Here is a 16,744-nt window from a genome sequence, read left to right as displayed (position 1 = left end):
AAAACTTCCATTTACAATTATGTAAAAAAATAAGAATTAAATCAATTGAGAAACTTATACATTAAAAGATATAAAACAGGGCCGGAGAGATAGCATGGAGGTAAGGCGTTTGCCTCTCATGCAGGAGGTCATCGGTTCGAATCCCGGCGTCCCATATATGGTCCTCCCGTGCCTGCCAGGAGCAATTTCTGAGCCTGGAGCCAGGAATAACCCCTGAGCACTGCCAGGTGTGACCCAAAAACCACAAAAAAAAAAAAAAAAAAAAGATATAAAACATTGTTTAAAAATGTAAAAATGGTGTAAATTAATGAAAACATGCCCCACACCACAGATTAGAAGATAATCTTATAGACTTAATACTAGATATGATGCCACTGCTAACCATAGGAGTCTACTGATTCACTGTAGACAAATTATTCCAATGATTTGGGAGGTATTAAAAAAAATTCTATGCTAAAATTCACAGGGACTCTCAAGGAATCCTGAATAGTCAAAACAATCATGAAAAAAAAAAGATAAAGTTGAAGGTTCATATTTTCTTATTTCAAAGCACATTACAAAGTGCCATAGTGAAAACAGTGTGGTAGTAGCATAAAGACAAACATATAGGCTGATTAACTAGAATGAAAGGTAAATAAAACCTTGATTATATAGCTAAATATATTCAACATAAATTCTAAGACCATTCAGAGTAGAAAAGATAATCTTTCAATAAGAATAAATATGGACTTTCAGGGGCCAGAGAGATAGCACAGTGGTAGAGCTTTGCCTTGCATGCTGCCAATCCAGAAAGATGGTGGTTTGAATCCCAGCATCCCATATGGTCCCTGTGCCTGCGAGGAGCAATTTCTGAGCACAGTGCCAGGAATAATCCCTGAGCACTGCCGTGTGTGACCCCTCCCCCCAAAATTTATATGGACTTTTATCTCACACCATACATATAAATTAACTCACAGTGGCATATCTACTACCACCAATCTTTCTCCCAACCAAGGAAGTAGAAGCTTGTTTAAGAACATGCAGATAACCAAGGAAAACCTGGGACTAGAATACCAACTTTCTGTCTCTTCTTGCAGTGACCTTCTGACCATATCATTTACTCTTGATTCTCCCTCAGTATTTATGATGAAAGATAGCATTGGCAGCGGTCCTCAAACTTTTTCAACAGGGGGCCAGTTCACTGTCCCTCAGACCATTGGAGGGTCTGACTATAGTAAAAACAAAACTTATGAACAAATTCTTATGCACACTGCATATATCTTATTTTGCAATGAAGAAACAAAACAGATACAAATACAATATGTGGCCCGAGGGCAATAGTTTGAGGACCACTGTCATAGAGTAATCATGGCATACTGATAAAAGCTGAGTCTTTTTATTCACTTCTGGTCCACAAGAAGCAAGGAGGTCTGTGTTGGAGCAAGATCTAAAACTTATATAGTTCCTGCTCTCCCAGATCATACTGCAGCACAGGGACCACCACCATCCATCTCTGCCCCAGACAACATTATCCATTCATTATAACAGCTTCCTCCTCATCCTAGACCTGATTCAGCCATCTGACTCAATACTTAAGTTAATGAGAAAACTCATCTTTCTTTCCTCATCTTCATTAGCTGAATCCATCATGCAAGAGAAAGAAGCAAAATTAACTTTCTTATTTCTTTTCAGAACTTTTCTCAAACATATATATGTATATATATGTATATATATATATATACTTTACTTCTTCAGAAACTACCTATATTGCCTCATGTAGTCCTCTTAACTAAGTTTAATCATATCTATTTTATAAAAGGCAAAGTTAAGGGTTGGAATCGCAAATACTTGCCTGAAACTCACCTGCTAGGCATTGACAGAGCTGGAATTCAAACCTGAACTCTCCAGCTTTACCAAACCTAGAGCAACTTGGAGTTTCTAGACTGGTAGGTCAAATAGACTCATTATGCAAACCAATGCCAGTTGGTTGGTTGGTTGTTTTCTTTATATGTTGCCTCAAAGAATTTGGGGCTATGATTGGGATCGAAACAGAGCTGTGACAGATTGGGGATGTCTTCCTGCGAGTTCAGAGGTAAGACAGGAGTGCCCAGCACTTGCCCTTCCTGGGTAAATTCCAATTATGCTCAAATCCACTGATCAGTCATACAACAGGAATTGTCCTTGGAAGGGACAGGACACTGAGTGCCCCTTCTCCTCACTGTGTTCTTTCCTTCACAGGTTCTGGCTTCTCCAAGTTCTGGCTCACTGGAACAAAAGAAACAGCACCTCACACATTCCTCCCCTTGTCTGGTGCTGGGACTAAAGGAGATCATGAATAATAAAACACTTGATACCACTTAAACACAGTGGAGTAGAGGCACTCTCATTTCATGCTGCTCTCTCAAAACCAACCTAAACAGCAGTGACAAAAATAGAAGAGGCAGCTAGCTATTCATTGTGAATCTTTTTTTTTTAAACATCTTTTTATTTATTTATTTATTTATTTATTTATTTATTTATTTATTTATTTATTTATTTATTTATTTTGGTTTTTGGGCCACACCTGGCAGCGCTCAGGGGTTACTCCTGGCTTCATGCTCAGAAATCGCTCCTGGCAGGCTCAGGGGACCATATGGGACGCTGGGATTTGAACTGATGACCTTCTGCATGAAAGGCTAACGCCTTACCTCCATGCTATCTCTCCGGCCCCATCTCATTGTGAATCTTATAAAAAAAATTATCTCAGATTCTAGCTATGAAAATAGATGTTAGCCACCAGATCTTATAAAGTCTAAGTCAGGAGTCTCAAACTCGCAGCCCTCCGTACAACATTTTGTGGCCCGTGGCCGGCCTTCAAATATCGCAGTATTCGCAATTATTCGCTTACCAAATAATCGCAATAAAAAATCACATTAGTAAGAAAAAATCGCATTAAACATTCGCATACCCCGAGCAGTTCTGTTCGGGGTATGCAAATGTTTAATGCGATTTTTTGCGATTTTTTCCTTACTAATGCGATTTTTTTATTGCGAATATTCAGTAAGCGAAATTCCTTATGCGGCCCTGCCTCACCCGACTTTGCCTCCTGCGGCCCCCAGGTAAATTGAGTTTGAGACTCCTGGTCTACGTAGACCAAATGAGGAAAATGAGGCACAACTTAGGCATCCTCAGGCTGAAGAACAGGCAACTTTCTTGAAGAAAATGGTGCTGAGGCCCAGAGATAACAGTGCAGAATAGGGTCTGATTCCCAACAACACGTGGCCTCTACAACCTTACTGCCACAAGGTGTGCCCCTGGAGGCCTCCAAGCACTCCCAAGGTTGGCCCAGGTGATCCCCAGCACCTCATTCTCAGGCTTTCACATTGAACAGCCAGTTATATTGGCCAAAAGCTGAGTACAGTTTGGGAGACCCCCAAAATTTGAGTGGGTTACCCAAAAATTCTTGGCATAAGATTCTAAAATCCTGATAGACCCCAAAGGATAAGTCACTGGAGGGAGACTGAATTGAATGGTGCAAAACAGGAGAAAAACCACAAGGATGTGCCAATTCCAGCCCCCGGGGAGCTGCCAGGACAAGGTTGTATGTGGGTGTCAGTGTAGAGGTGAGGGTAGCAAACCCTGAATCACAAACTAAAGGTTATGACATAAATAGCTCTAGTAGGGGACACACTACCAATAGGTCATCAAACAGGAAGTTGAATACTCACAGAACAGGAAATAAGTGACATTGAGAAGTCTGAGCAGGGAAATCCCACATGGAAATTGCAGCCTGCTCCTCTCCCTTCCATTGATGTCCCTCCTACAAAGAGCTGGTCTGTCCAAACATGAGTTGAAATGGAACAGCACAGGCACTGTGCAGAGAGCCTACAAAAGGGAGAGGGGAACATAAAAAAGACACATAGGATAAAAGGAACAATTGTAAGAAATGTGAAGACACTGGGGAAAAAAAGTCTTCATCATATGAAAAAATAAAAGACAACATGGTATGTTTTTAAAATAAATAAATGGATTGGCCCAGGCACAGCCTGCAGCTCAACCACCAGCATGTTCTATGTGTATCAAGTCCTTGCTATTCAGCATCTCCTAAGTCCACCATGTCATGTGTGAATACCTGGCATATCACAACCGATGTGTCTAAGGGCCACAACTAAAGTGGGCTATTCCTGACAAGTATGGATACTAGATGTGTGCAAGCACTGTGGCCAGAAATGTTACTTTGACAAGTTTGTGTACAAGCCCTGCTCTGAGGGTCACTTCTGGGGTCAATACAACTAAGAATTATACCTCAGTTTCACAAGAATGTATGGTGACCATAGCACCAAAACTACACTTGTAAGCCCAGCAACCAGTGATCCTATCACTGTTGCAACAACTACAGGAGGAACAAAAAAGAAATGAAAGGGGTGTAAACAAAAGGCCCAAGTGGGTTAAAGCAGTGACTTAAAAAATAACTGTACAAAATTAAATTAACCTGTCCACAGGTATAAAATGGAATAGACAAAAAAGGAAGAGAAGAGATAAAAGTCATTTTAGAAATGCCAAAAAGTCAGAATAATAAAATTGTGAACAAACTAAATTGAGCTAGAAATAAATTCTCTCTCTTCTCCCCAAAATATCAGAAAGAAAATAAAAGGCTTGCAAACAGACTGTCAAATATGTAAGCATACAATGGGCAAATGGCATAGCATTATTTCTGAAATTTTTTTTAAAATCCTGAAATAAAATAAAGTAATAAGGCTTTTATAAAAACATGGAATCTGGAAATTAAAGGTAAATATCTTTTTCAGAAGTGGTCAAAATGTACTAACAAAACCATCTGAGTGATATTGTTTTAATGTTATAAAGATGTACTAGTACAGCTGCATCCTAATACAGATCCCAAGGATGGGAGAAACCATGGACACACACACTTTTCCATGGCCTAGTTCACATATAGCCTCTCCCCAAATTCTAACAGTACAGTCAATAATGGTTACCAAACCCCATGATTTTATACTTAACAAATAGACATTCCTGATCCAACAACAGTAGATCATCTCCCTGGAGTGCATGGAGGTGGTTACTTTCACGAGTCTCTTCTGTAAAATAAAACAAACCATAAATAAACAATAAAAAACAAAGCATTAAGGAAAGGAAGGTAGAGGGTTAGAAAAGGAATCTGTTAATGAGTGCAGGGCCTATGTAAGAGGACTCATGTCTGAATCTAAGTGTTGGTGGTTTCAAAACAAAGTACATGTCAGTATTTTTGTTTTCAGGCTAGAAGGAAAGAGAACATTTTTGACTCAATAGTACAAAATAGGAAGTGGCTGGTAGGGATGGAAAAGTGTGGCATGTGCTTATTTCCTGAGCAATCACATATGGTGCAAAAGTTTGGTAAGTATTTTTTGTTTGTATTGTTTGAGTGGGCATATCAAGTGATGCTCAGGGGTTACTTCTAGCTCTGCTTAGGAATCATTCCTGGTACAGATGGGGAAACCAGATGGGATTCCAAGGAGAACTGAGTTGGCTTCTTGCAAGGCATGTGCCTTACCCACTGTACCATCACTCCAACCTCTGGTAGTTATTTTTTAAATCATAAAAACATCTTGATGGTCACCTATAATTGCCACTTTGCCTATGACCCTTCTTCACCACTCTTCTACAATTCTCTGTAGGTATTCCAATTTGACTAAACTCCAGGTATGCCAGTTTAGGGGCTAATATTACCAGGATCTTTTGGGAGTGAGTATGGATGCCCACTCCCACCTTCTCATACTTCTGCAAGGCCTAGCAGCAGTAACCAGGCCCACAAATGCAGTCACCATATTTGTATCCAGCTAACTCCATCAATTCACTTTGTTCTCAAAAAAGACATGAACCCAGATGTGAAAAATTATGGATATACCAGCCACACAGCTGAAAGTTGGCAATCTCAGGAGGAGGGGGCAGGTGAATCCTCCACTCTGCCAAAGCCACATCTGCTTCATCCCATAATCCAATTGCCACGTTGCCTATGGCCTTGCTTTACCACTCCTTTACAACTCTAAGCAGAGATACCAATCTGACCAAACACCAGGTATGCCAATATTGGGGTTGATATCACCAGAACTTCTTTGGAGTGAATGTGGGCACCCACTCCTGCCTTTTTGTACTTCTGGAAAACCTGGCAGCCAAAACCACACCCCATAAAAGACACAAAAATAGTATCAGTAATAGTGTTTGGAATTCCACATTTATGGCTGCACAATAATTGTATTTTTGTTTAATACAGTCACCCTCATAGGAACCCACCAATTTAGATGCCAACGTGTAACTGAAGTTTAATGTTCAGAAACAAATGTAATAACAAAATGGGCAGGTAGGGCCTGAGAGATAGCACAGTGGCGTTTGCCTTGCAAGCAGCCGATCCAGGACCAAAGGTGGTTGGTTCAAATCCCGGTGTCCCATATGGTTCCCCGTGCCTGCCAGGAGCTATTTCTGAGCAGACAGCCAGGAGTAACCCCTGAGCACCGCCGGGTGTGGCCCAAAAATAAAAAAAAAAAGGGCAGGTAGAAGAAAGAACTTAGTAAAACTTTTGACAATGACTTATATTGGAAATACAATAATTTTCACTCACACACACACACACACACACACACACACACACACAAACCTTAACGTCTTTCAGATTTTTTTTCTGTTTTTGGGGCCACACCAGCCATGCTCAAGATTATTCCTGGCTCTGCACTTAGGGATCACTCCTAGCAGATTTGGGGACCATATGAAGTGCTGGAGATTGAACCCAGGACAGTTGCATGCATCACAATCACCCTACTCTATTGTACTGTTGCTCCTGCCACAGAACACATCTATTGTGAAGTTAATTATCTTAAATTCATGATTCCTTCCATCTCACCCTTATTTCCATTTCTTCTCTTAGTTTGTGGAAATGAATGATTACACTTTGCTCCTCTCACCATCAGTCTATCTTTTATGCTACTGTATCTTGTATTAAAGATATGCCTGGAATTTGTCTAGCAAATGTGTATCACAGATATTTCCAGGCAGTAGATTTATTTTTATTTTTTTTCTTTCTCCAGTATTTGTTGAATTACTCTTATATTATACAATTGTGTTTCATAGTGTATCATTTTTAATAGAGAAGTCCTCTTATTTAACAGAAAAAGTGCTCATAGTCTACATATAAAATGAAGTTTTCTGTTTTATGTGCTTATTACCCACTTTATTCTTCTAAGAAGTTGAAGCAGATTTTAAAAATATATATGCACAGTGGAAGAGGATAATCTCAACAACTGGAAGTTGGAGAAAGAAATGGAGAAACAAAAATGAGCATCAGGAAATCCTATCCAAGGGATTCAGGTAGGTGTTCCTTGAACAGTCAATCATAGCAAGCCACATCCCTTTCTCACAGGAGCAAAAGAAAAAAAAAAAGGAAAATGCTTTTTATATGCTGTCCAATGCCCAGTGTCCATGTGGATCTCTTTGCCCTTTATGGTTTCTTACTGGCCTGGATAGTACTTAAGAACAAACCATCCAGGCAGTTCTCAGTTCTAAGGATCCCCTGCAAGCCTTGATTCCCAGCTGGCATTTATCTATCCCCCCATTTCTGAGCCCATTTATTTCTCTACCCTATGCTATCAGACTGGATTGTTGGGACCCATTTCTTCCAGCTTCTCTCCATAACACTCTTATATTTGTTAGGGCTTCACAGGTCAGGGTTGTCCCTATACTCACACAGTCAGAACGTCTACCTAAATTTTTGCAGGGAACACTAAGAAGCAAGTTGATGCTTCAGCACCTCTGAGGGCACAGGTCCTAGACTGGTTCAATTGAAGACAACTCCTATTATGGGGATGGGCAAGGAGGTTGTCCAGAAAGGAAGTGAGAGGGAGAAAACATGAGTAACGAGGCATCAACTTTATTGAAACCTTCCTTGGGCATCAAGTTCCACACTTTTGGTGGAAGCTCAGTGTCTGCTCCCACCCCAGTTGTTCTTACCCTATATTCTAAGCATAGCTGTGTGGACAGAAACAGGGTTTGGGGCATGCCAGGAGAACTGATACAGACAAGTGAATGGGTCCTCAGTGTGGGACAGATACTGCCAGCATGCCTAAAATCCATAGCTGCAGCTGTAAGTAAGTGGTCTCACATGTCAGCTGCAGGTGGTTTCACATGTGAACAAGTTTGGAATCAGCCCTGGGCTGGGGATTTATAATCTTCTTGACATACTCTGCATCCTTCTTTTATTTAGTAGACCCTTTACTTTTTGGCATCATGGTGGCCTGGTGCTTAGTTCCTAAATTATTCTGACTCCTTCACTAGTTTGTGTGTCTTTAGGTAAGTTGTTTAACTTCTCTGAGTCTTCATTTCATCACCTGTAAAATAAAGGCTATTATAGGGAAGAGGTTCCTATTGGTCTGGAAGCCTCAACCAAGGACTAGTCTGTTACCACAGACAATGGTGTCATACAGCCATTCCTTGTTGTGAGGTGACTTGGTGTATCTCTCCATGACATCTCCTGACTTTTAGACACACCTTCACAGTCTCACTGCAGTGGCCCCACAGCTCCTGGTGCCTCAGATCACAGCCAATATCTTTGAGCACAAATTTCTCATCTACAGACTGTCTGAGAACACAGTGGGGCAGTGATCTGACCCAGAGAGGCTTCTCGAAGGAAAGAGAGTATCAAGGTAAGGTGCTTCCCTCTTTAGTTCACCTGTGGTTTCCCTGTCCCCACTCAGATCATGTCCTCTAGGTTCCCCAGCGATGTTCTATGACCTCTGTACCCACCTGTTCTGGGTGAGCAGACAATGGTGTTTCAGGCTCTATCTCCCTGCAGCTCAGAAGAGAAGCGTGAGCCCAAAGCACAGGGCTGGGCTGTGTGCCAAGATGCAGGCTCATGTGGTCCAGGGCCTGGTACTACCAGGTGTTCTTGCTAATGAGTTAACACATCTTGTCTAGAAAAGGCCTTGGGTGAACAGGACCCTTTGGGAGCCACATCCTAGTGGAATCAAAGGGGCCAGCTGCAATCCTAATTTTAGTCAAGGAGGGAAGGGTGGGCAGGGGCTGCCCAGTTAGCCCTGATGATGGTTCAGAGTTAATCCAGGGAGGCATCTTTGGAAGTAGGAGTCACAGATTAAACCAGAGTTCTGCCTAGTTCATGGTCTCCTTCAGAGACCATGAAGGTTCCTTGGAATAATTCTGGGGTGTCTAATCCTCAGAACAGCCCAGCTTTAAGGTTTCTGGGATAAGAAACTCTGGTGTCAGAGTGCCAGAGCCCAAGTTGCAGCCGGTCTGTGTCCTCATTTGTAGCTCTCACTCTGAAGGAAAGGAAGCAAGACACCTCACATACGCAGGCTGTGCAGGATAAGGCAGTGAGGAGAGCTCTTGGTGGTACCCACACACAGAAGTACTCTTTGCCCATGTGGGGCTTCATAGAGTCTAAATGAAGTAATAGAAGCATATAAGTCTGTTTGGAAAGTGCCTACTGGAATCAACGCCCTTCTTGGCTGGCCCCAGCTCTGTAGCATTTATACATGGCCTCCTGCCAACATCTAACCCTGACCCTTAGTTCATTGAGTCTCCATTTCCTCACCTAGAAAGTGGAAATAATAGTGAATCTACCCTGGATGGACACTATGGGAACAGAAGAAGCTGATCCAGGTGTTTTCCAGTGCCTGGCAAACAATGAGGATGCAGGGATGGCAGCTGCACTGTTACTGTCTCCACCAGGTGCTTTACATCCAACAACAGTCCTGGCCAGTGGACAGAGGCATCAGGGCACAGCAGTCACCTAGCAAAGATCATAACTCTAATCCCAGACACACAGCACTTAGGACACAGGTAAATTTAAGGTCCACTGCAATTAGCAATCCTTGGAGTTCTAGAGGCCCAGAATAAGAACCTGGGACAGGCACTAACCAAAGCCACAAGGAATTTCACATAGTCACATTCAGTGAGAGTGACCATAAGGTCCAGCCTCGACTCTGCCTTCCTGTCTACTCCCTTCCAGCAGAACTCTGGGAAGCAAATCACCAAAGCAAACAAACTTTAGAGGTCCCCCTCCCCATCCCAAAGCACTCTCCCTGTTTATCCCCTAGACCTCAGCCCTAAAGTTGGGCTTTGCAGCTCTCTTTCTAATAACACATTTTCAAGAATCATTTTAGTAGCACAGATGTTTCTTTTTAATAAGAGCATTTCAATGGTTTTCTCTATACAGCACAGATTCTTGCACATATATAGGTTGACCTCTGTGGCCTCAGAGCCAAGCAAATGAATCAGGGACTGCACATTATCATTTAATTAGCTGGGGAGAGAGGAGGGAAGGGACATCGTTAGGGGATGGGTAGAGAGGAGGAGGGAATCATGAAGGAAGACAAGATCATAGAATGAAATCATTTAAACCATAGGATTCAGCCCTACTGGAAGCCATTGACCCTTGGACTCATCAATGAAGGAGCCCACAGATGCTTTTTCTTTGGCTGGGGTTTGTTTAAACCTCAGAGTCAAATTTAGACCACTGGAATTTGTTAGTGGAAATAAAAATTCACTGTTGTGTGGATGGCAAGAGAACTTGATTCTACTGAGGTTAAAGTTTAGGGTTGCCTGCAGGAAGAAACTAACAGAGTTTAACTTAATAGGTGAGTCTCATTGCCACCTCCCTACTGCAGAGGAAAGTTCAGTTCATGGATCGTGCTCTCAGGTAGGCTGTGCCCAGTGGAGGAGACCTTTACCTTTGAAATAATAGAGGGAGACTAAGCATTTGTCATTTGGGGAGCATAAAGCAGTTCCCCACATTTTGGCTGAATAAGGAAAAATGCACTCGGGCTGTGAGATCCTTGCCTGAAGCAGGAAACAGTGTAGATGTGAGGTGAAGCAAACCACAAGACAATAACTCATTGCAAGCTACTTTTGGGTGCCAATACCCTGCTTGATCTCAGTAACCCTGGTCTCCCTGCACCTCTTTTCTAGAGGTCTCAGCAAGGGGCTGGAATGCAGAAAGCCACTGCATCAACCAAAAGTGATTTTGCCCCTCTGTATGGATGACTTTAAAAAAAAACTTGCAAAATTCATCTTTGAACATTTTTTTTGGTTTTGGAGCCTTACCTGACAATGCTCAGGGCTTACTCCTACTTCTGCTCTCAGGAATCACTCCTGACATGGTTCAGGGGATTGTGCTGGGGATTACACATAGGTTGCAAAGCTTTACCATTGGTATCTTTAATGGCTGCCAGGTGGGCTTTGGACATTTTCTGACAGACAGGATTACAGAGGTTAGTCAGATGGGCCCATGCAGACTTCTGAACCCATGCAGTGCACCTGTAAAACAACATTTGCAAGTTCACTCCCAAACTTGCTCTGCAAAGTCCACAAGAAGAGATATGTGGGAGGGGGAATGATCAGGACCAGAAGCTGTTACCATCACCTAGTCCAGGCCTTCAACATCTTTTCTGCTAGCCAAGTAACACAGAAGTTATGTCAAGTCTTTTACCTGCTTCACAGTCCCATGAGCTCACACCATCAGATGCCCAGACACATAGATAAAGGAAGAGCCAGTGTGACAGATGAGAATGGCTGAAGGGAGCAACCAGATAATTTGCTGCAATCATGAAGGAGATAGAAAAACTGCAAGATCACAGTCTGTACCCCATGCCCAGAGAGTACCACTAGGTGCTACGGCCTCCCCTCTAATCCCTACCTCACTTGCATGGTCCAGGCGGAGGCCTCAGGAAGAGACAAGATGTGCAAGCTTTAATAAAGGAACCCGAAAAGGAGGAGTTAGAGGTGTCAGGACACTCAGAGAGGTTCTGTGAAAAAAGGGAATGAGCAACAGGTCTGGGCTCCCTATCACTGGGATCCCTAAGCTGGCAGGTTGCCCTGCTCTCTTCAAAGGTAGTTTGGACACTCAGACTCTAGGAAGCCCTGCAGGCAGGTCTCCAGCTCTCTCCCTCCCACTCCTCTGCTCCTCTTTCTGCTCCTGGATTACTGATTTCCACTATCTCCACTCCCTGCCCGTATTCTCTGAGAAGCCCACACATGCTGTGCTCATCTAACTCTGCTGTGAGGGAAAGAGGTGACGTTCAAGGGATCTGGTACCAGATATGCCTTTCCCACAGACTCCTCCTTTAAGGTTCCCTCCACACATGCCTTTATTCCTATGTCCTCACACTCTACATCCTTTCCTTCCTCGTGTCCCCTCACTCCCACATCTCCTTACAGCCTCTCCCCTCGACAACCCTCTGGAGGTGCAGGTAAAAGACCACAACCATGCACATTTACTACTTTGCCTCTGCTTCCCATGTCAGAAAAAGGGAGTCTTGAGATCTCTGGTTCAGCCCAACAATGGCATTCTTTGCAGCTGGCTTGGCTCCCTAGGGGCGTTTAAGCAAGACCAAGGAAGACAGGGGGTCATGGAATGCCCACATAGGGAAGATCACTTTGAACCACTGTGACCATGTAATAATTTTGCATCAGAAAAAAATAAAAGATCTTCTGCCTGAAATCACTAAAACCCAGCAAAGCATAGCAATTATTCCTATCAAATTTGTGATAGGCTAGTATGGGCAATGAGTGTTGAGCAGGGAGACATGGGTGTGGCACCAAGCCACCTTGTTATCTGCTTTCAAAGAATTCTAAGACCTGACCCAGGGAAAGGCATCCAGACAGGACCCAGAGGATTTTCTGGGTTGAGAAGATGGGGTCAAGGGTCTGGGGAGAGTTCCCTATGAGGACAAAGAGGCAGAGAGAACTCCAGAGTCCTGCCAAGACCCCCTGCAACTTAATCAAGTATACTGTGCGAAGGAAAAAATAATCCAAAATGATTGAATATGGAAACTTCTATGAGGGACCCCTAAGACTGAGTCTGACTCTGTCCTACTAGTTTGGAGCATGTCAACTTTCATAATGCCAGAGAATATTGCAGAGGAGCGAGGACTGAGGTCCTAGACAAGAAGCTCTAGATTAATGCTGCTCTTAGCAAACTAATCACAAAAGCAAGAACCAGAGAATTTAACCAGTCTTCAATAAGTCCACTACATCCCAGAAGAAAGCTTGTGACAGCTGACAGCATAACAGAAATATCCAGATGCAGCAAGGTACATTCACACATTGAATGCAGAGGCAGACCTGCAAAGACACAAGGAAATGTGACCGACAGTGAGGGAAAAAAAAAAATCCATCTACCCAGAACTGACCTGATCATGCCAGATTTAGCAGACAAGAGGTCATGGTGGTTATTATAATGCTACTCCAAAGTTTCAAACTAAAGGACAGACTTAGCATGATAAGTAGAAACATAGTCAACATAAAGAAAAAGACCCAAATAGAATGTTAAGTGATGAATAGTAGAATGTGTGAGACTTTAAGAAATGGACGTGATGATATGGATGGCAGATGATTCACTTCAGAAAAAAAATGACTTGTGAGCTGAGGATATAACAATAGAAACTCCCCAAATGAAATGTGGAGGAAAAAGTAATTTGCAAAACAGAACAGAGATTCAATAAGCTGTGGCATCAGTTTAAAAGCTGACAATATGTATAAGTGATGTCCTTGGAGAGAATGAAGGCTAGGACAGAAAAAAAAATACTTGAAGGAATTAGGGCTGCAAAGGTTACAAACCTGGCAAAAATGATTGACACAGAGACCCAAGAAGCTTCATCGACTTACAGAACAAAGAACCCCAAAATTACAAATCACATAATAAATTAATCAAAATTTGTAAATTTATAAATTGTAAATATAAAAGAGAAAATATTAAGAGAAGAAATATTATGTGTTATGTGCATTTGAATATATCTGTGAACTAAGGATGTGAGAAACAGAGGAAATTAATTTCTACTGAATTCTAATTACAACAGTGTAAATGAGTGACATCAGTGAAATTGGCAGAATGAGAAATGATGGCTAAAAATTCCCTTCTTTCACAGAGTAATAAAAACAATGGCAACTGTTCACAGAACCACTTTCTCTTATAAAGTTAAACTTACATTTCCCACCTGACCTGGAAATCCCATTTCTGGATCTTTCCCCAAGAGAATTAAAACTTTATTTTCACATAAAAATCAGTAATCAGCTAATCCTTATAGCTGCTGTGCTCACCATCACCTCCAACTGCAAACTCTCAAAATGTCTTTGAAGAGATAAAGGAATAAACAAGTCATGGGACATTCATAGAGTGCGATACTTTACACATGAATAAACTATTGATTCACACATAGAAAAGAAAATTGCACTCTCTGACAAACATAACAGCATGGTGTTTATAGCATGTACATAAGTAACGTGTGTAAAAGCAAGAGCATTGCCTGATTGAGGTGGGGTGCTTTATGCTATCTTCTACCCATCGCAAAGCAGCCCTTGAGACAGCAAAACAATGAGTCTCAGCTAATAAGCCAACACAGGAGATAAAGTAGCATCATAAAGGACACTCAGCACAAAGGCAGAGAAAAGGAAGTTGTACAAAGAGCAGATCTAATGTCAGGAGCATGACGGTCACTGTACACCATACAGCATCATGGCTATGATCGCTTCCTGCAGAAAATAGTGGCACAGGGAAGAAAAGAAACTTACGGGGTCACAGTGCCAGGAAGAAGTAGAGTCAGTCATCAATCCAGCCTGGGGTACCATGCTCAGAACTTAACAGGAACACGTGTGTGGCCCTAATATTAAAGACTGATTCTCTACATTTTCCTTTATTGGATGCCTGATGCATGAGGCCACAAAGATGATCTGTTCAATCCTTTGTTTCCCCAAGTAGCCCAGAGGCTTGTTCAAGGTCATACTTTGAAAATAGGGGCACATTTGGGAGAGTAACCCAGCCATTCACCAGGTTTCTCTTCCCCACCTCCAGCTGCCAGACTCCTGTCACCACTTCCGGCTCCTTCCACATTCCCCAACGTGCCCTGGCAACACCTGCTTTTGATTCCTCTCCTGCCCAGCAGACGCTAATGATGAGCACTCATCACTGCATGCTAATCATCCTGGAAACCATCCCAGGTGTGTGCCAGAGCTGTTTGTCTGAGTAATTTTCCTCCTGGTAAGTAGGTCCGGCTTCTTCTGTCTCCCGGCATGGAAAAAGCCAGTGCTTCCATTGGTTAATAACTTCAGCCTTCCCAACCAGTCGTCTTGGACAGCCCACTAAAGAACACATCCCTTGATCAGACTGGAGAGACCAAGATCCAGAGGGGCAGAACTTGCTCTACATCACAAAGCAGGAATGAACTCCTGGACCCCTGAATAGTCACTGCAACCTGTTGGCACCTGTTAACTTTCCATGTGACCTTGAGACCCAATTTCCTGGTGATTTCTGGATATCAAGGTCACCTTGTTTCTCCTGCACTGAACATGGAGTCCTCTGATTTTCCTTTAACTCTGCTTTATGAAACAAATGAGTCATACTTTGAAAAACTCAAAGGATCCCCAAATTTAAAGCAATTAGAAGGCTTTAATGTGCTCAGTGAAGCAACAGCATTGGCTTTTTTATTGTTTGGAGAGGGAGGGGTCAGGGAATTTGGGATGATGTTGATTTTTTTAAGTATCTCTGTCTGGCCTTTCTCGATACACTGACTTGTTCTACCACACTTGGCCCAGGAAGCACTAGCGAGGTGTGTTGTAGGGTGGGTGCTGATGGGCTCATCCAATGGCTGGTGTGTGGATGGGAGAGCAGGAAGCTACAAATTTCTTTTAGCTCCCTCCTATTTCATTGCTCTGCAGTCTGAGTCCTTAGGGGTAGGGCAGTCCTGAGAAAATAGCCAGCCTGACAAATAGCCATAAGAAACTACATCAACCTTTCTCACCAGCTTGAACATTGTCTAGTCCAGAGTTTTTTTTTTTGTTTGTTTATTTTTGGGTCACATCCAGTGGCGCTCAAGGGTTACTCATAGTTCTGCATTCAGAAATCACTCTTGGCAAGCTCAATGGGGATCAAACCTGTGTCAGTCCTGGGTCAGCCGCATGCAAAGCAAATGCCCTACCACTGTACTATCTCTCTGGCCCAAAGACCAAAGTTTGTTGTTGTTGTTGGTGGTGGTGGTGTCTGGGCCACACCCTCTGAATCTGAAGGGGTTATTCCTGGCTTGGGGGATCATATTGGGACACCGGAGAATCGAATAGCGGTTCGTCCTAGGTCAGTGCGTGCAAGGCAAATGCCCTAGTGCTTGTGCCACTGCTTTGGCCCCAAGACTAGAGTTTTTTTTTAACCAAGACCACGTGTGGGCTTCCAGGATATTCCAAGGGGGCAAGGTGAAAATTATGTAAATAGAGGCCTCCACATGAGAGCAGGAACCACAGAAAGAAACAAGATCAGAAGGGACCATGGTTGGAAAAGAGTTGAAAAATATTGCTCTAGACACTAACTTCAGCACAGACTGGCCCCACCCTAGTGAACCCCCACTTCAGAGTTGTCTCTCCATTTCACTTGTCTCTGCTTCTACAGCCTTGTTGGCTGGTATGGCTTTCTGGGAACACACTCCTACTATGGTTGAGCTGCAGCCCAAGTTTCATGATTCTCCTCTTAGTCTTCAGACATTATTAAACCCAGACTCATGTAAACATCAGGGAATTATGAAAAGGAGCAGATGGGGTCTCCCCACACTCCTCCTCTCCTTGCTCCTCCCTCTGTTCCACTCGCATTTGTTTCTCCAGCCACACTTCCGACCTGTGCTATAGAACTTCACTGGCTTTTTTCCAGCAGCCTCCACTGGTATCAAAACACCAGGAGGGCAGAGTTGAGTCTCTGCTTTTGTAGCCCTCCTGTCAAGACAGTTTCTTGAGGCTTAAAGGTAAA

Source organism: Suncus etruscus, chromosome 6 (genome assembly GCF_024139225.1).
Source record: "Suncus etruscus isolate mSunEtr1 chromosome 6, mSunEtr1.pri.cur, whole genome shotgun sequence".
In the NCBI taxonomy this organism is placed as follows: domain Eukaryota; kingdom Metazoa; phylum Chordata; class Mammalia; order Eulipotyphla; family Soricidae; genus Suncus; species Suncus etruscus.
The sequence above is the reverse complement of the archived record's forward strand: the minus strand, read 5'-3'. Positions refer to the sequence as shown.